The following is a 21,204-nucleotide window of genomic DNA, read 5'->3' as shown; positions in this document are numbered from 1 at the left end:
TTAAACATGGCCTTCAACTGAAAGAGAAAGCCTTACTTCTGGTTTCTGGAAGTTGGGCTGTGATCTCCAGTTTGTAGGGGAATGGAAACAAGTTGGTGGCAGACAAAGACAGTGCCATGAAGTGAATGGTTAGTGTTACAGTTAGAAAAGATGGCCCAGGGGGTTGAGTCCGAGAATATGGCTGAAATGGTGGTCTGGGAAAAACTGCTTTTTGAGAAATATGGAATTGTGGCGGTTAGGTGGGAATTGGAGCCTAAATCCTCTGTGAAAGAAATTTGGCCTGAGGAAGACCATTGTGAAGGACTTCACGGCTCAATTTATTCCTTAGTGTATTAAATAGAGAGATCTGAGAGGTCCATCTTTTGTGTGTAATTTAAGGTTGCCTACAATTTGTCTGTTAATTCATGGTTCATTGATGTTGGTTTTGATTCAATATTTCAAGTAAAATTACAAAAAGAGAACACATCCATTTTTGTACCTTGATTGTTCAGTAAATTCAGTTCTTTAGTTTGTTGATCTCCATTCCTGATTACTGTGAAAGTTACTGCGTGTGATAGTTGAATTGTTCATTAATCTGTGATCTGCCTGTCATATCTAACAATGCCAATGTAACTGATTATGTTAATTATGCTGGTTGAATATTAGAATTAGCACTGAGCTACATGAATATATCCCACACCTTAATCACGCATAATACGGTCATTTAGATGATGCAAAGTTAATCTTACCCGCAGGCCAATTAACTATGGCATTCACTGAGTTCTCAAATTTACCTGCCTGAGGCTTAAAATGCCTTACTACATATCGACTTAAAATTGCTCCTGATCTCTTTCCAATTTTTTGTGCAATATGGCAGGGAATATCAATATATTTGAAAGCAATTAAGCTAATACTCATTAATAACAACTTACATATAACCACTGGGCTCTGTGATACTGTAGTAGTGTCTGGTCCAAGAGGCCTGGTTTTATGTCCCACTTACTCCACAGTTGTGTGCTAACATCTCTGAACAGGTTGATTAGAATCTATCTATATGGAGCCACAAGCACACAATGAAACTTCTCAAAGCAGTTTGAAGGCGCAATACAAAAATGTGACACATGGTTACAAAAGCAACTATGCGATGACCAAAATCTGGGTCAAAGAGATAGGTTTTAGGGTAGGTTTTAAAGGAGGGTAGTGAGGTTGAGAGGTGGAGAGTTGTAGGAAGGGAATTCCAGAGCCTAGACAAGTGAAGGCAGACCCGCAAGTGTCAGAGCAATTATAATTGAGAGTGCACGAGGCAACAGAAATAGAGGCAATCTCGGAGAGCTCTGGAACCTGATGTAAGGAGGGAAGGTGGGGGGAAAATCTTTGGAGTGATTTGAAAATGAGGATGAAAATTTTCAAGGCAGCACTTTGCTTGGCAGTTATAGGTCAGTGAGCCCAGAGAAGTTAGAGGAATGGAACTTGCTGCCAATTAGGAAAGGGCAGTAGAGTTTTGGATTACCTCAAGTTGAAAGAAGGTGGGAGAGCAGCTGGAAGTGCATTGGAGTAGTTAAATGTTGAGTATAACAATGTCATGGATAAGGGTTCAGGCATCAGACCAGCTGAGACAGGTAATGTTGCATGATGTTATAAAGGCAGAAATAGGTGCTCTTAAACTTGGCACAGATATAAACCAGAAGCTCATCTTTTGATTAGGTGTGGATACCAGCATTGCAGACAGTTTAATCTCAGCATGTTGCCAAAGAGAGGGATGGGTATGGTAATAAGGGAATGAGGACCCAAAACAATGGCCTAAGTGTAGCCAATATTTAACTGGAGGAAATCTCTGCTCATCTAGTACTGAATGTCAGATAAAAAGTCTGATAATTTACCTACAGTGGGGGGGAATCGAAAGAAGTGACAGTGGGATAGAGCTGGGTCTCATCAATGTAGATATGACACTGTGTTTGTATGAAATCTCTGAGAGGCAGCACATAGATAAGAAATGGGAGAGGCGAAGGGTAGATTCCTGGAAACACCAAAGGTGTACAAGCAAGGAGAAAAACGATTGCAGGTAGTTTTCCGGTCACAGTTAGACAGTAGAGAGGCATTGGAGGAGGCTGGTAGAAATCAAGCAGATTGAGAAGGAGGGAAAGATTACCTTTGTCACAGTCACATTACAGGCCACTTGTGAATGTTCTAAGTACTTTTTTACTACATGGGCAGAAATGGAAATCTGATTGGAAGAAGGCAACTGTGAGGTTCCAGGAAAGCTGGGAATGGATTTGGAGGGTGACGGTGTGTTCAAGGTCTTAGGAGCAGAAAGGGAATTTTAAGTTGGAATATGAATTGGCCAGGCCGGTTGGGTTTGGCTTTTGAGGAGAGGAGACTTATTGTTGCGATTACAATATCTAATTTGTTAGCTTTATGCACAGTGATAGGAGGCAGACTCTGAAAATATTTTTGACACATTTTGCTGAACTGTACATCTTGATCTGTAGATACACGCCCTCATTGTCTGTCTGCGCTGCCTCACTCTTTACTTGTGATATGGTTTGCTTTCTCTTAATTCATCCATCAGCCTTCACTGTTCCCTGGGCTCACTTGTTCTGAGGGATGTGAAACTATTATTGCAGCTGGAGAGATGTGGGGTTACTTGTTGCTGTGCTAAACCTCCCCAACTGGAAGTTTCTCTTCACAATAACGAAGGACTTTGAATTTATTCAGCATTTTCACAATTTCGGAGCATACCAAAATGTTTTACAGCCTCTCAAGTGCTTTTGAAGTGGAGTCACCATTGTAATGTCAGGAAACAATTTTCACAATAGTACGCAGGAACAAGTTGAGTCAATTTTATAATGGTGTAATAAAAGGGGAATGAAGTAAATGGAATGTGTGCGAATTAGTCCTGCATATGCATCTGCTTGCTTTATTCTGTGCAAAATTGGTATTTTGGTTACACACTTGGTTTTCAGAATTTAAAAATGTCAATTTTATTCCTGCACAGCATTAATAATGGGACCCTTCAAGCAGAACAATATGTCAGCTGTGTTATTAAGCAGCCTTCGCAAATTTCGATGAACATATTTCAGTGTAATTAGTTTGGCTGTCGGTGTGATTTGAAGAGGCCGTGCCTTGTGGTTGCCGTAATTCAGAATCTATCCAGTGTTGACTAAATGTTACCCTTGGAGCAGAAGGAAGGCCCAGGGGGTGGGAAATGGAGAAAAATAGCAGAGATCAGGAATCCTTAAGGTGCAGGGATAATTGAGTTTGTCACTTGTGTCAAATTAAGACAGAATGCATAATGGTATAAAACACAAATAAAAGCTTTTGCTTTGAGAGCTGAACTGAGTGCAGCTGCCAGACATTAAGCTGTGCGGTCAGCCCCAAACTTTCTCAAGAAGCCCTCTCCTGTGTTTTTGAAACTCAAGAGATATGGTGTTATGGTCATGTTATGCACTTGTATGATTACATATTATGTGCTTGAGCATGACATACTTGGACTGTGACTGGAATACAATACAATTTAGTTTACTGCTCAACTAGAAGTGACTATATTCTTAGTTCCTCCTCCCACCCAGCCCATGGTAGAGCCATGGAATGCAGAGAAGGACTTACTGTGGCTGAGGCAACGAAATTGAACTGTGGTACACGGTGCGGCATGACAAATGGTATCAGCAAGCTGGGCTAAAAGTGGAGAAACATCTCCCTGAGGGAGATGTTCACATGAACCATAGAACATGTTTGAGTTTGTTCATTGTGAGAAACAAAGCTCACACACTTCAATAATTTCAGTCCGAGACAAGATCCGAATCAATAGTGTCATTTATTTTACACTTGCAAGTGGGTGTGATGTCCCGTGTCTAAGAGGCAGAAGACATACACACACCAGGTTCAATTCATACATAATATTTATATGATTTAATGTCCATTGTTTTACACTGCTCCCTCCCCTGCTTACATCATCCACTTCCCTAAGACCGGCCTCCATTACCCCTGTTTGCCTCTTGCCTTATCCGGCCTTGTCTGTGATAAAATGCTTATTTCTGGTCTCACAAGGCTGTTTGACCTTACCCTGTTATAGGTCATTGTTAGGCATATCCCTTCTTCATCATTATCTACCCCCTTCATCTGTGCCTTTCCCGAGGCCGTTCTGATCCCTATGACCCTTTTAATTGGGGTTTGTTCCTGTGTTTTCATAAAAGTGGGAAGCAGATGTTTATACCTACTGTTTGTACAGGCGTATCTAGCTTAACTTCATCCTCTCACAACATCTTATCTATTTGCCCACCGTGCCTACTATTGTTCATTGGCACATTTCATTCTGACATACAATTTTAGCTAATACAAAAACAATTCTACATTTCCTCTACATCGTTTCCATTCTTGTTGACTCAGCTCTTGACTAAAACAATTACCCACTGGTGTGAGTTCACCTTCTTTGTAAAATGGAATTGCAGAAGTAACACTAATCCACCTATATCCCACATTCATGATGTTTAACCAGCATTCCCTGTCCAGACTAGCCTCTGGGGGAGAGGGAGAGAGAGTGAGTGTCACAGAATTTCCTGTGTGTGCACAGTGGTACCTAGAGGCATCCTTAGGAGAAACAAAATGTAAAATCATAGTATCACGCAATGCAGAAGAGGCCATTTGGCCCAGGAAGTGTGTTCCACCAAAATAGACGACTATCTACATTCACCTCACTCGCCCATACTAGGCCCATAACCTTGGATATTATGACATTTTAGTTGCTCACTTTTTGCACTACTTAAAGGTTGTGCAGTTTCCTGCCTCAACTTTTTTAATTTCAAAAATATATTTATTCTTTATCATATATAGTCACAAATGCAGTTCAGTTCTGTACAGTAGCATATTGAGGAAACAAACAAACACTGGAGTTTGACTCACTCCAAACAAACCGAAGGTGTATCTTTCTTGTACAAAACTATATTGAAATGCACTTGAGGCACCGGAAGGTCCGATAATTAAACGGACCCCCTTTACAGATTTCAGACGGTGGTCTTTACCCACTGTGCTTTGGCGGCTCCTGCCCCAAGCTTTGGTACATTCCTCAGCACGTAGTCCTGGCCCTTGGAATGTATCAGTCTGCAACACTCTGGCGAAGTCAACTCCTTGCTCTGGAAGGCCAACAAGTTTCGGGTGGATCAAAGAGTGTCTTTGACCAAGTTGATGGTCCTCCAGTCTCAATATTTGGCTTGGTGCGCGTCTTGGGAACAGAACATAGACCACGTGTTGTGACACAATCTGACTGGACATACGCACATGATTTTACAGATAGTCTTGGCGCTTGTTGGAAGGTTCTGGTGATGAGGCAATCTGCCAAATGGCTCTTGACAGTCTGCTCAGGGAGGCACCTGCAGGATGCACTTGTTTCCTGCCTCCTCTCCCCTCCCAGGCAGTGTATTCCAGATTTCCACCACCTTCTAGCTGAAAGTATTTTTCCTTCGATCCTCTCTAAACCTCCTGCCTTTCAATTGAAAATTATGACATCTTGATATTGACATAACACTATGTCAGGGTTATTTGCAGGGTATCGGTGTTTATATTGGTAGCTGAAGAGCCGCAGATCCTTTGTATTGGTGTTCAAAATGCATGTGCTTTTTCTCCACATTTCATTTAATCTGATCAATTAATATTAAATTGTGAAGATCACCGATCCACCACCAACCAGCAATCCCCCCCACCGCCCCCCACCAAAAGAAAGCAAAGTTTGTTTCTGATAACATTACTGTATCATAATAAGAAATTGCCAAGAAGTATGGTTTTCATTACACACTGATTTCTCCCAGTTCAATGCGATAAAACGTCCAGAGCTTATGGATGAGAAGTTCAGGTCTTGTAAAGTTGAGATTTCGCCTTGCACAATCTCAATCCTTTTAAGAGTTTCCGCCTCGCTGCTGGGTATTTAAATTGCTGGATTCGTTTCTGAGACTGTGTGTAATTTACAAATTCTCGACAAATAAGTGCTCACCGCTAATTCCACCCTGTTTGTGATTTAGGAGTTGGGTGTGAGAGCTAGTGAATGGACGTGATGTACAAAGAGTGAGCATTATAGTCCATGAGGCTTGGTGAGATGAGTGTGGGGGTGGCAGAGTTATAGGAAGCATTGTGTCTGCAGGAAAGAAGACGATAAGACCACATAATATCAGTAACCTTCTCACTGTGTTACTGTGTATTGAGTTTCGTCCAGGACATTGTGTTGAGACAGGTTGTATGGTCTCTTTTTCCAGTCAGTGGAAAAAGCACAGCCAGCCTTTCTGCCACCCTATTCACTAGTACCTCCCAAGTCCCAGTCTGTGAACTGAGGAGCTAACGTGCCTTTTTACCCCATTTCCTTTCAGAGAACACTGTAGGAGGACAGTGTGAAAGTCAGTTCCTGACTTGCAGTACCCAAGGTGTCATGAAACTAGGTTTTAAATGCGGTGCCAGTGGTCTGAATGTTACAAAGTTCTAGTAGCAACAAACACTTCTCCCTTTCTGCCACACAGTTCCATGGCATGGGAACTGGGAAAGAGCATTGTATAATAACAGAGGCAAGGGCAAAAGTTGACCTGGGCTGTGACAACTGCCATGACTCACCCGAAAAATGCCCACCTTGTACAAAAAATAAACAAATTCAGCCCCCAGTCAGTATTATTAGGTATAGACAGGATCTCACCATGAAATATCTTCACTCTTAGGAGTTTCCAAATGAACAAAGTTACCTCGGGATAGAATGTATCTACTGCTCGACTATATTGAAGCAAAAATTAGTTTACGTTAATCAATATCCATGCAATTAAAACAACTGCCATTGCTGAAAACCTGAAACACAAACCGAAATTGCTGGAAGAACTCAGCAGGTCTGGCAGCATCTCTGGTGAGAAAGCGGAGTTCATGTTTCTGATCCAGTGATCCTCCTTCAGAACTGTTCTGAAGATCAGATGCTGGTAGATCTGCTGAGTTTCTCCAGCAATTTCTGTTTTTGTTTCAGTATTTGGAATCCTTACTTAAGAATCCTTGGATATTGTTCTCAGTTTGTGAGTTCTTGAGGAATTAAAAATTAGGTTATAACCTAAGACTTTTTTTATTGAAATCACTTGAATTGTATTGCAGTAAGCAACATTATGTCATGGAGTTTATATCTTAATTAAAGATAGTCAGTTCACATATATGTGCTGCCTCCTCTAATAAAAGTATGTATTTAATATTCTATCCACATAAACATAGTTTCCCACATGTTTGATTAAAGGTAGATATAAAATGAAATTCTACTTAAATTTTAAACATGGTCTTCGCTTCAACCTAAAGAAAAGTAGGATGTCAAATCGAGTATTTCAAGAAGATTATACTCAGGGGCATATAAGCCCTTAATGAGAAGAAATGTTTTTGCCTCAACCATTTTTATTAAGATAGAGGAATTCGTTGCAGTCTTCAACCCTATGTACGGTTACAGAATATGGCTGCCCTGATCTGTCTCTTCTGACCTTTGACGGCAAAGCTTTAAGCACACTTTTTACTGTTGTCTGTGGGAAGATTTGCTACTAATTATTGTGAAAACATGTAACTGCAGAATTGTTGCCAGATCATAAAAATCTATTTTTAACAAGTTTCGTTTGGAGTAAAACAACAAACAGACATAAGGCCATTTGACCTCCTGAACTCTTGGCAGTGCGACCTAAAAGCTCGCTTTTGGCAAAATTTCAGATTCTCTCTCTCTCTCGCTCATCGTAATTGGCTTTGCTTGAAATTTAACACCTTAGTTGATGGATTAACCTGATGATTTTTCTTGGCCATTGCATGCATTTACTGTGTACTTATGAATATAAGTGCCAAGTCTGTTGAAAGTAAGGAGATGCCATGTGTTTTTAGAATCTCTTAATTTAGCAGATAGTCTCTTAACTTCCATCTCCTCACTTTATTCCTGTGTGGGATTTAGCTGAATGTAAATATTGCTCTGATAAAACTTTTTGATGTTTAATAATTAGATGATCATTATCATAATGATAGAGCAGTTAGTGTGACAGTCGAATTTTCTACTTGATAAGGGTAGCAAATGAGAAGATGTTCATTGAACCAATAAATTATCTTAAGTAAATCTATGTCAGGTGTTCATAGTTTTGATAAAGCAAATACCTCATTTATATGTCTTGATAATTGAAATAAGGGGTATAATTTGCTGTAACTGTGAATCTAATGGCATTTGTTATTAAGTAGATGTATTCTTTAATCTTCAAGTTTTCAGCATTTTGTACAACATGCTGCAAAAAATTATCACATTCTGTAACTTGAGTGAAAAAGAGCAATTATGTATCTCCATAATCAGATTGAAGCATTGTTTATTTTTCAATGCAGGGACTGAGAAGTTGGTGCAAATTAGAGTGGGTGAATTTGATATCAGATCCTCTATGGTTATAGAAAAGGTTAAGCTCATTGAGAAAGAGACAAAAACAAGGCAAATATTTAAATTTTATAACTTTCTGGATGTAAGTTTGCTCGCTGAGCTGGGAGGTTCATTTCCAGACGTTTCGTCAACCTATGAGGTAACATCTTCAGTGGGCCTCAGGCAAAGCAGTGTACATGATCCCTGCTTTCTATTTATATGTTTGGGTTGGTGATGTCATTTCCTGTGGTGATGTCATTTCCTGTTCTTTTTCTCAGGGAGTGGTAAATGGGGTTTAACTTGATGTGTTTGTTGATCGAGTTCAGGTTGGAATGCCATGCTTCTAGGAGTTTTCGTGCATGTCTCTGTTTGGCTTGCCCTAAGATGGATGTGGTGTCCCAATCGAAGTGGTGTCCTTCCTTATTTGTATGTAAGGAGACTAGTGAGAGAGGGTCATGTCGTTTTGTGGCTAGTTGGTGTTCATGTATCCTGGTGGCTCGTTTTCATCTTGTTTGTCCAATGTAGTGCTTGTTTACGGTATTTTGTACAGACAGGTCCTCTATTCGAGCTACAAATCTTCTCAAAACTCGCTAATGTTATCCTTTTTTTGAAAAGCTTAAGCAACTAAAACCTGAAGGAATGAGACTCGTCATTTGTGCTTCCACATTGGTTCTTCGTTATTTTATGACATCACAGGAGTACCATATACAACATGTTATGTTACTTCGTTTGTGTAATTTCATTTTGAAAGTATATAGCCAACTGTGGGACCATGCAACTGATGTTCATGAGCAGAATTCTAGTGTTTGAGAATCATCTTTCATTCTCTCTTTCTCATCGTTTTAGGCCTCGCATTCCTCCCTCACTCCAGCTTCAATTTCTTGCACTTGAATTTCTTTTCTGACGTGACCAAAATTTAATGATATAGCGTGGCATTTTCAGGAACTGAGACTGTGTGATCCCCTTGATCAGTGGCCAACCAAATCAGTGGAAATCAGGTTGTGTCCTCATTATGAGAAAATGAGGACTGCAGATGCTGGAGATCAGAGTCGAGAGTGTGGTGCTGGAAAAGCACAGCCGGTCAGGCAGCATCCGAGGAACGGGAGATTCGATGTTTTAGGCATAAGCCCTTCATCAAGAAACTTTCTGATGAAGGGCTTATGCCTGAAATGTAGATTCTCCTGCTCCTCGGTTTCTGCCTGACTGGCTGTGCTTTTCCAGCACCACACTCTTGACTATGTCCTTCTTATTGGCAGCCATCTTAGCCAAGGTACTTGGAAAGTCACTCAGGGGTCGTTTGCCATATTGATTTTCAGGGCCTTTAAATTGTAGAGTGAAAACTGTAAAATTCTCAGAGTTTATTCTATGATTTCGTGTGACCAATAGTTTCACAGTGCTAGCATCATGCACAGTTCTATTTGAGTTAAACATGAAAAGATTATGTTTGCTCGAAACTGTCTCCGAAACCTTGGCAACAGCACTTTTGTCTTTGTATCTTTGAAGTAGTGATAGCTAAGTACCATTAGGTAACTCTGGCAAGATACAATGAATGCTATGCATCTAGTGATTGTTTGCTCAATTAAAGCCTATGCTTTTAAATTTATGGGAATCCCAGTTTGAACTTGAACTAAGCTGATAGAAGCAAGGATGGGGGTGGGGGGTGCACAGAGTTGTTCGAATAAAGCAGAAGGATATTTTTTACAGAGCTCCCACTTTGCTTTCACCTTCAGCCTAATGGTGCCCAAGCAGAGGAGAGTGAGGGGGATTGGGGGTGTGCTTTAGGAGATGAGCATTCGTGCTGAAACTCCCATAGCTGTCAAGGTCTTCCTGCTGGCAGCTAGGTCTTTCTGATGCTGTACTGCTGACTCCACTTCTTGATATCTGTTTGAAGCTCACTGTGCAAATTGATGCAGGAAATTTGTGGACACTTTTCTCCAGGATCGAGGTATACCCCAAGATAACACAAAGCTGGTTTGGAGGGTGAGTTTTGAGGAAGATGCAGAGTTGATTTGGGCAAGTTGAATGAGTGCCCAAATGCATGGCAGACAAATTACAGTATAGATAAATGTGAGGGTAAGCACTCTGATAGCCAAAATGGGAAGGCGGATTCTTATCTGAATGGTGATAATCTGCGAAAGTGGAGGTGGATGCAATGACAGCTGTGTCCTTATGCACCAGTTGCTGAAAGCAAGCAAGAAAGTGCAGCATGCAGTGAAGAAGGTAAATGGTAAATAGGAAGAGGATTTGAGTACAGGAGCAGAGATGTCTTGCTGCAGTTGTGAGATCGCACCTGGCCTGGTGTATTGTATGCAGCTTTGGCCTCCTTATCTGAGGAAGGGTATTCTGGCTGTGCAGTGAATGTTTACCAGGTTGATTGCTGGGATGGCAGGATTGATGTATGAAGAGAGATTGGATCGGTTAGGACTGCATTCACTGGAGTCCCAGAAACCAGTCCCAGCAGATCTCCCAGAAACCGCAAAACTCTCACAGGACTAGACGAGGTAACTGCAGGAAGGATGGTCCCAATGACCAAGGAGTCCATAACCAGGGGTCACAGTCGAAGGAGACAGGGGAGGCCATTTCAGATAGAGATGAGAAATTTCTTAACCCAGAAAGACGAGAGCCTGTGAAAGAAAGTGGTTGAAGCCTAAACATTTAATCATTTCAAGAAGGAGTTAGATATCCTACTTAGAGCTAAAGAGATCAAATGGTATGGAGAGGAAGCAGGAGTTGGATGGTAAGCCATGATCATATTGAATGGTAGAACAGGCTTGAGGAGCTGAATGGCCTACTCCTGTTCCTGTTTGCTATGTTTCAACTGCACCTTGCAGGGAGATCTGGAAGGCAATTCAGAAAACGTGTTTTTTTATCAGTGCAATTCTGCCTCCTGCATCCATGTTGCTTTGCTTTAGCAGGATGCCACAGATCCTGAGCTCAGTCGCACGTGGGGCTGTTTCAGAACATTGCACTTCAGTTGGTTTGAAGCTCTGCTCTTCCCTCAATTTTCTGCATTGCACTTGTATTTGCAAGTCTCATACTGGATGGTTCAATTCCTACAATGGCTGATGTCATCATGAAAGCCCTCATCTCTCAGGATAAACTCAACAACCAGTCATCTCTTTCAGTGTCTCTCTCAAACAAGGACAGAAGTTGCTGAGAACACTCAGCAGGTCTGGCAGCACCTGCAGAGAGAAAGCAGTGTTAACGCTTTGGGTCCATTGATCCTCCTTCAAGCGTTTTGAAGAAGGGTCACTCAACCGGAAATGTTAACTCTGATTTCTCTCCACAGATGCTGCCAGACTTGCTGAGTTTTCCCAATAATTTCTCTGTGTTTCAGTTTTCCAACATTTGTGGTTTTTTTAGTTTCTCTCTCTCTCTCTCTCGGTACGCCTGCGGTCCTTTGGGACTATGGCGACTTTCACTTCACTTCACAAAAGTTCCTGATAATTTCAGAGATTACGCTTGCTTGCAAATCACAATTCTCGCTGTGATGGTTACAAAGCTATTTGGCTTCCCAGCTTCCTGGCTCTCAGTTATGGTGGTTTGGTGGATTCTGCTCTGAAAATTGCATGTGTCATTGCTGAGCTGTGTCAAGCCAATATTTTCTATTGAAAATGACTGCGTGCATCTAGAGAATTTGGAAATGAGCCTGGAAATTTCTCTGAAGAAATTGCCAATTGAAAGTTGGGAAGATTACACTCATCAATGAGGGACCACTCAATCGGGAGGGAACACCTTTCCAAAGCCCAAGACAGCTTTGGGAAGTGCTGGTAATGATTCTTGGGAGTCTGACTTTCTTCCGCATGTTGTGAAGAAAGAAACTTGCTTTTGTTATTTACTGCATGCAGCCTTGGGATTTAATTTCCATTTGCAGGCAGCTTTTTTTGTTTTGCAGTCCGTAGTTTTACATTTTTTTGATAATAGTTCACACCTCTGATTTTATGCTTATAATTGAGAAGCAAGTGGGCAGGTCAATTTAGAGTACTATATATATATATATATATATATATATATGTGCTCAATATATATGTTAAATCAACGGAACCAGCCAAAGAAAGAGAGGTTTATTGTGCTTGTCAAATGCTTCCTTCTGGTATGCGTCCGATCTTTGAGGGAAACAAAGGTGATTTTTATTTAGTTACTGCTGAATGACAGCAGTGTTTCAGTCAGACAGTGCTGCTTCTATAGGGGAACTGCTCAGATAAAGGATTGCATTGTAATTCTGAGTGCAGCAGGGATTGCTGCTGCTGCCAAATGCCGGCTGTGTCAATGCTCCCAAAGATCCAAACACAGGAGGGACAAGTGGAGCAGCAGCTGACATCCCCAGGCGACGGGAGCAGCCGGTATTTCAAACCAAGCTGTTCGCTGCTGTGGCGTGAAGTGCAGCAAAGCCTTTTTGAGATGTATTAAGAGGTAAGTGCAATTCATTCAAACAGCATTGGATTTGATTTTCAAATTGCGTTCCTGCAGTATCACAACTTCTAGGTCTTATTAATACTTTTCCTCCTCTTACTCTCCCCGCTCCCACTGTTCCTTGGAAGCGTGTATTGCATGCTGAATATTCATTGTGCTGTAGACGGCAATACTTCTGAAAGGGTTAATGTTCAAACTACATTGGTTCTGCCCGTTCTACCCATGTCACATAGGTTGTGCCCGGAGAGCAATTGTATTCTAGCTTTTGAAGGGAGCACAGTATCTCTACCTGCTTTGGAAACAAAAATTATTGGAAATCCCAGTGGGTCAGGCAGCATCCAAGGAGAGAGAGCAAGCTAACATCTCGAGCCTAAGTGACACTTCAGCATCTCTGACTGCTTCCTGTATTTGTTGCTGTCATGCACTTCGATCTCCTTGGTTAATAAGAACGGTGCTTGTCTATGTTGGTGCATCCAGAGTGTGGTGCTGGAAAAGCACAGCTGGTTAGGCCGCATCCGAGGAGCAAGAGAATCGGCGTTTTGAGCATAGGCCTGTCATCAGGCTCCTGCTCCTCTGATGCTGTCTGACTTTTCCAGCACCACACTCTCGACTCTGATCTCCAGCATCTGCAGTCCTCATTTTCTCCTTGTTTTGGTGTATCGTCTACCATTATTCACTAGATAGGTCAAAGATAAAGCCAAGGCAAAAGGAGGATTAGTCTCTGCATACTACCTCAAAACAAACTTTAGCAAATACCACTTACTGGTAAAGGGGACAAATAACACACAGTACTAGAAATGGTAATCTGGATAAATGCCAAAGATCAAACTTACTTTGTCAACCTATTTGATACCTCAACTGTATTCGTACACTTTGAGGAGTTGAAGGTTGAGCAAATCAGAGCTGAGGCTAAGAGGCTAGGTGAGCCCTGAACTTGTAATTTTCTGGGTTGGATATTCTCAAATGAGGGAGCAATAAATAGCTTCAATCTCCAGATATCGAGAAGGAGAGAAACTCCAGTAATTGCTCAGTGTTTGGTCCCTGGTCCACAATGCTGTTGGAAAGTATGAGTGTTTTATAATCAAGTAAGGAGAAGGGCTGGTTAGCATAAAGGTGGTTGAATGGCTGTTGGAGAATTGTAGCTGCGGAGAGATGCCAGAGGTTGACTGCATTCTGCCAAGTTTCTGCTCTCAGAAGGAGAAGGAAAAGGTCTGCGTACTGACATCACACTTGGTGCAACAAAGATTCAAAGTGTGAACCCGTAACTGGTACCGAGTTGAGAAGTGGGGCAGCTTGAATTCCAATGCAGTGGCACAGAAGAGTCATTGATGGTGTGTAATGTTAGTGCATGCAGCAGCTCAGCACTAAGCTGAAAACTGAAAGGTCCCCAGCACGTTGTAAGGAAATCAACTTCTTTTTAGCTGCAGCTATCAGAGTGCATTGAGCAGAATGGAGCCACGTCAGAATCTAGTTCTGACAACAGACTGGGGAATCTGCTGCGGTCAGTATCCTATCTGTTACAGTGATCGTCACTGGATTCCAGTGATTTTAAATGTAGTTGGTAGTGATTTGATGCAAATAAAAATAGTGGGCAAGAAAATTCAGCAGGTCTGACAGTGTCTGTAGAGAGAGAGAAATAGCGTTACTGTTTTATATAACTCTTACTTGCATTGGACATAATATCTATTTTAATCAAATTCAATTCTTGACACCGTGAATGATTTGCTTGTGTTAACACTTTTAAATTTGGACAGTGTGCCTGCAAAACGATGTTGCCTTGATGCTTTGAGATTGTGACACAGGAAGCAGTGCACATTTTGAGTTGGGGATTACTTAGCGTCTTAGAAATATCCGCACATAATCCCACCTCACTGTCCCCATGTTCTTGTGTTTTGATTGTTAAATTGGATGCCTTGCAGAGTTTGGAAATGTTTAGAACGTCACGTCCAAGCAAGCTGCCAGAAAAATAAGTTTCTTGAAGCATTGGAGTCTCCAGCAATGTGCGGCACACAGCAAGTTTTTCAGATGCTGACATCCAAGAAAAGATGTCTGCCTGCTGGGGATTATGTTTTCAAAATTCGGGCACTTGTGTGGAAGATCTTGCTGCCAGAGACATGTTTTGAAATTCTCTTACTGTGAAGAAGATTGAGGAGCAACAAACATCAGTAGTTGTTGTCTATGAACCTCAAGACAGTAGTGGGGGTGAGGGAGGAGATGACATTAAACAGGAAATATGGAATGCCTGAAACAAAGGCACTGTAGTAATTGTAGATGATATTAACCTACACACACTGGGCAAATCAGATGAGCAATAATACTGTGGCAGATTAATTCCTGGTTTTTGTATGAGATGGAGTGTCAGCACATTGAGGGGTCAGTTCAAGGACAGGGTGTCCTACATTTGATTTTGTGAAATGAGAAGCAGTTGATTTAATAACCTTATTATAAATTGACAAACTTGCAGGAAATCATAGCCATAACATGATAAATGTCTTCATTGGGATAGAAAGTGAAGTCCATCTGAAATCATTCCTAAATCTAAGCAAAGTCGATTGTACAAAGGAATGTGAGGTGAGTTGGCTCCACTAACTGAGGAACTTCATTAAAGGGTACACCTGTGGCTAGGTAACTGTTAACATTTAAGGAGCAGTTGTTTGCATTAGCAGCAGTTACACATTCCCTTTAGATGTAAAGAGCACAACAGGAAAAAGTGGTCTATTATGTTTATCAGAAATTAGGATAGTAGTAGATCGAAAAATGAGCAAAATGAAGTTGCTAGAAAAAGTAACAAAAAGTAGCAAGTTCATAATTTAGCATGTGAGAGCCAAGAGACTGACTAAGATAGGAAAAATAGGCTTCTGGAAGCTTTTTGATGTGCTTTGATTATAGAAACCCTACAGTGTGGAAATAGGCCATTTGGCCCAATAATTCCAAACTGACCCTCTGAAGAGTAATCCTCCGAGACCCATTCCCCTACCCCTCTACATTTACCCCTCACTAATGCACCTAAACTATACTATGGACAATTTAGCATGGCCAATTCAACTAACCTGTACGGGGACAATGTGCAAACTCCACACAGATAGTTGCCCAAAGCTGGAATCAAACCAAGGTCCCTGGCGCTCTGAGGCAGCAGTGCTAACCACTGAGCCGCCATGCCACCTTTCTTAAAATAAAACATTAGCAAAGACAAATGAGAACCCCCGGAATTGATGATTGAGAACAAGGAAATGGCAGAGCACTTAAACAAAACTGCTTTTGTTCTGTCTTCACCGAAAACATCTCAGACGTAGCAGCGAAGCAAAGGTCTTCTGGAAAGGAGGGATTGAAGGAAATTAATATTCATTACAATTTACAAAAAAGTACTGGAGAAATTAATCGGACTGAAAGCTGATAAATTTTCAGGGCCTGCTAATCTATGTGCCAGGATACTCAAAGTGTTTGCTGTGAGAATTGATGTGTTGGTTTATCAAGTTCCAAAGCTGTGTAGATTCTGGAATAATCCTGGCAGACTGCTGGGTGACAAATGTTCAAAAAAACGAGAGGGACAAAACCAGGAATAGGGAAAATGCTGGAGGTATTGCACAAAGTCAGTGTGGATTTATCAAAGAGAAATTACCTTTGACAAAGGTACTGGAGTTTTCTTTGAGAGCGTAAATAATAAAAGAGGTGGGGGAGAGCCAGTGGATGTGCAGGATTTGGATTTTCAGAAAGTTTTTGCTGAAGTCATACTTAAAAGGTTGTTGAGCAAAGTCAAAGAATGTAAAATAACACAATGGGAATAAATCTTTCATTTTCAGGGAAGAAAATAGTGACAAGTGGGATACCGCAATGACGAGTTTTTGAGTTCCAGCTATTCACAGTGTGTGTCAATGGCTTAGGTAAGTAAGTATAGTATAATCTTAGCAACTTTTGTGACAAAAGAAAACTAGGTGGGGGCATGAGTGGTATGGATGAGACTTCAGGATGACTTAAACAAGTTGAGTGAGTGGGCAAGTACAAACTAAATGAAGTATAATGTGGATAAATATAATGTTGTCCACTTTGATAGGATAGCAGTTATTATTCAAATGGTGATAGATTGGAAACTGTTGCTGGACAAAGGGACCTGGGTGCCTGTGTATGCTGGTGTTTGAAAGCAACAGATATTTAGGAAGACTGATGGCGTGTTGGCCTACATTGCAAAAGAGTTTGGTACAGAAGCAACAAAGTCTTACTGCTGCTATAGAGGGCCTTGATGCGATCCTATCTGAAGTATTATGTGCAAGTTTGGTCCCCTTACCTGACTACTGATATACTGGTCATCATGGGCGAACAGGAAGTTTCACCTAGCTAATTCCTGAGGCGGTAGGTTTATCATATTGCGGTCACTTGGACCTGTATTTACTGGACTACAGAAGAATGAGTGGTGATCTCACTGAAACACATAAAGTTCTGACAGGGCTAGACAGACCGGATTCAGGGATGATGTTGCCCTGGATTCGGGCCCGATCCGGAGCAAAGGGTCTCGATTTCTGATGTGTGGTAGGCCATTTAGACTGAGATGAGGAGAAATGTTTTCACGCAGAGGTTAGTGAAGCTGTGAAATTATCTATCCCGGGAGGCTGTGGCTGTGAAGTCACTGAATGTATTTAAGAAATGGATTTCTAGAAGCTATGGGGGAGAGAATGCAGGAGTGTGCTGTTAAGATAGAGGATTAGTCAAGATGATGCCTGTTCATTTTTCTATCTTCTAGGTTTTGAAGAAACCGATCCTACCTCAGTGCATCATAATACTTACTGGCAGGGTTGGTTGGTGGCTGCAGAGATGGTTTCTTGTGGTCTGTTCAAATCTGCCTTTTACTATTGTGGTTACTTTTTGCAGAACTTGAGCAATCTTGGAACTAACGTATTCTGACAAAGTTGCAGGATGAGTATTAGCATTGGGTAATCCCCTCATTGTCACCCTTATCGCAACACTGCAGTTTAATAAAATATAGTTTCCAGTTTGATCCAGAGTATGTGTTAAAGGTAAGAAGTGGAGTTATGGCACCAGTTTCTCTTTTCCTTCTGTAATAATATGTCCTCTTTGTTGAGCGTTTTCTTTCCCTTTCCCATTCTTGGACCATGCTGAGGCCTATGTCTTACAGGCCCATGCTCATGAAGCTATTCATCAGTGATGCTGGCAAGCTCAAGAGGGCCGCCTTGGTCAACCTTGTCACCTTCAGAAGACGTACGAGCCTTAGAGAATCACGTTCTTGACAACACATTTGACCGCTTCACTATTTGGCACAATCATGTGACAAAGCACAACTCTGTGTGATTTGTAACACTGAAAATGTGTAAAATAGTTTTTTGGATGTGATTTTGCTTTCACACTGGTTCAAGCCAAACAATATCTGGAGTGTCAGTGGCAGCCTTAGAGAATTTTTCTATTTCGAGCAAATACTTTGCTGTCAGGTATTCCAAGTTCAGAGATAAACTGGATTGGAGGCAGGGAAAGGTTTAGACAGTGACTTTAATCAAAGACATGAAACACTTTCTCCAGCTATACAGGTGACTATTCCACTGGTGTTATATCAACTTAGTTCCTGATGGATTTGATTAAGTTAATGGACATGTTCTAAGCACAGGTCTAACATAATATTTACTGTTCCTGTGTTTTAGGCTTTCTTCCTGGCTCAGTTGGTTTGCGCTAAGAGTAACTATAAAAGCCCAAACTATCTGCATGCTAACACCTCCCCGTCATCTCACTCTGATAATGCAGTGTCTTGTACATTGGTCGAGTGTCTTGTTCAGTTGCTCAAAATGCGCACATCCACTCGTAAGAGGGCGATCCACCTTAGTATCCTTCAGTCAGGCACTTCGGAGGCAATATTGGAAGTCAAGTCCCAGGAGACCTGCAAGTTAATGAGAAGCCAGTGGACCCTGCACTCAGCAGCACCCCCGGAAGAGGCTGTGGCCACTGCTGGAAGCACAGCTGAGAATGAGAGGGTCAGTCTGACAGGTGAGAGTGCTCTGTCGGCATGGAGGAGGTCTCTGAACTTGAGGGTCACTGGAAAAGGGAAGCTTTTTGGAAACAAGGCCAAGGGACGGCTCTGGTCTGTCACGCTGTCACCCAGTGTCAAGTCCCTGAATTGTGCAACTGAGGGAGAATATGCATGACAGTGGGAGCTCACCCTGGGTTATTACAAAGTAAAACAGTCTTTTATTTTGTCCCTCTCTGGAACGGAGACATTTGCATATTCGATGTGAAAGGGCCATAAAGTGTAAATTCATTAACCACTTAATGGCTTTAATGGGCATCGGGATGGGAGGTTGAGCTTCGATCTTCCTGTCCAATCTTAATTTAGGCAGAAATGGGGGTAGGAGTGATGTCCTGATACCACTCAATTAAGTTGTCTTCCCTCCGCCAACCTCACCACCTCCTGGATTGAAGATCCTGCCCCTAGCCGCATGTGTCAGTGCAATGATATCAAAATCAATGACTGGCTTGCCCTCTAAGCAGCAGCAGCAGTGTGTAGGGTTATGGAGAGAAGGTGAGGAAATGACACTATGCATATTACTGTTTTGGAGAGTTGGCATAGCCATAATGAACTGAGCAACTTTTCTTCACTGTAAAGATTCGGTATAAAATGTGCCTGACTCACAAGTCTTTTGTCTATTCTTTACCCTGAAGTAATGAATGAAAATTGTAGCTCAGTCCTTTTTGTTTTTGACAAAATTTGTGCCGTGAGCTCTCCTGTGCCAATAGGTCAGAAACAACCCATTAAACTTTGCCCTTTTTGAGACTGCAAGAGCAGGAAACAGTGATCCCATCGTTCTGGATATGGTTATTGAATAAGCATATGTATGAAAATGGAATAGTGTAGGTTAGATGGGCTTCAGATTGGTTTCACAGGTCGATGCAACATCGAGGGCTGAAGGGCCTGTACTGCGCTGTAATGTTCTATGGATCTGAACTTGGGTTCCTGAAGAGAAAAGAAGGTGTTTCAGATGGAGTCTGTAAAGAATTAACCTGCTCCTCAAATACTATGATATTGATTCAGCTCAAGTGGCTGCTGTACAGTTATTGTCACCCAAAATATTGCAGCAGCAAAGCAACATCGAGGATTGGGAGAAATCATTATAGTCATCTGCCTGAACATGGTGCCTGTTAAAGTAACGGACCCAATTTACTCTTTTAGTTACATTTTCTGCCAAATAATTATCCAGTACTTTCTTTATTTACCTACAGCACTTTGATTGTTTCGAGATCACACATGACCTCATACAGTGTTGTGATTTTGAGATGAGGCAGTAAGCCAAGTTCCTATCTGGTAGTTCTGGTGAATGTTGCAAATCCAATTTAGCTATAACAAAGGTATTGAGAAATATTCTTATTTTCATTTATCACTGTCACTTTCTACTTAATAATTTAAAGCACTCGTTGACCAGAGAAAAAAGAACTTGCATTTATATCACTCCTTTTCCAACCTCAGGACATCACATGTTACTTTAGAATTGTTTTCTACTTTTTGAAGCGTACTCACTATTGTAGTGTACAGCAAGCTCACGCAATCAGCGCAAAAACAAATGGTTAAAGGATAAAATTCATTAACAGTACAGCATGAACTCAGAACTTGTCAACCTGGGTGAAGTGCTGATGCCATTGTAGTGGCTTTGAGTCCATGATATTTTGAAGCGATATAAACACTCGGGCAAGATTAAAAACCTCCATTCTTGTGCATAAGAATGACCCCAGCCTTCCCAGTTGCTTGTCATTTTAACAAACCATCTTGCTCCCGTGCTAACATTTCCATCTTTGGCCTGCTAATGTTTCAGCTAAGCTCCACACAATCTGGAGGAAGAGCACTATATTTCCACTCGGGCACTTCAGAGCCTCTAGGACTCTACATTAAGTTGTAATGAGGTCAGAGCGTGACCTCTGCCCTCCATTTTGATTACGCCACATGGCCACTCACATGACAGTGTCTTGTTTGGGTTTGTTTTGGCTTAAATCTTAGCGGAGTGCTTCTCCCTTTCACATGTACCATGTACATCTATTTCACATTCTCACTCTTTTACCTCCATTAATGTATTCTTTGTTCTTCACTCTCGGAACTGTCACTATTGGTTCCACTTGTTCCTCCTGCGCTCTCAACAGCAAAAAAAAATCACCATTTTCCAGCCCCTTTTTAACTTTGAGGGAAAGTCATATCAGGCTGGAATCATTAAGTCCGATTCTGTTTTGACAGGTGCTGCCAGGCCTGTTGAGTTTCTCCAGCATTTTTGGTTTCGTGTGTTTTCGTTTTCAAGTTGGACATAGACCAAACACTAGCGTTAGACCGAACTAAGATGAAGGATGAGTGTATGATGAAACTTCAGAATAAAACTACCCATTGGCTTGCATGTGTTTTTCAGAAAGAAATATGGGAGTTCTCATGTTATTAGTCACGCATTTAACTTTGAAATACTTTG

General features: G+C 41.5%; 1 protein-coding gene across 12 annotated transcripts in view; it reads left to right on the top strand.

Annotated features, from left to right (window-relative positions):
- LOC140476467 (alpha-(1,6)-fucosyltransferase) overlaps nt 1-21,204 on the top strand; it is a 741,369-nt gene that overhangs the window by 394,386 nt on the left and 325,779 nt on the right. Inside the window, exon 1 of one of the 12 annotated variants that reach the window (XM_072569138.1) lies at nt 12,675-12,766. The exons of 9 other annotated variants lie outside the window; for them this stretch is intronic. The gene's annotated coding sequence lies outside the window, so the exon portion shown is untranslated. Of the gene's footprint in view, nt 1-12,674; nt 12,767-14,155; nt 14,268-16,625; nt 16,648-21,204 lie in introns of those variants that run through there. 2 more of the 12 variants (XM_072569140.1, XM_072569141.1) reach the window with 2 other exon arrangements.

The sequence above is a fragment of the Chiloscyllium punctatum genome, chromosome 4 (genome assembly GCF_047496795.1).
Source record: "Chiloscyllium punctatum isolate Juve2018m chromosome 4, sChiPun1.3, whole genome shotgun sequence".
In the NCBI taxonomy this organism is placed as follows: Eukaryota; Metazoa; Chordata; class Chondrichthyes; order Orectolobiformes; family Hemiscylliidae; genus Chiloscyllium; species Chiloscyllium punctatum.
Note: the sequence above shows the minus strand (reverse complement) of the source record. Positions and strands in the feature narration are given on the sequence as shown.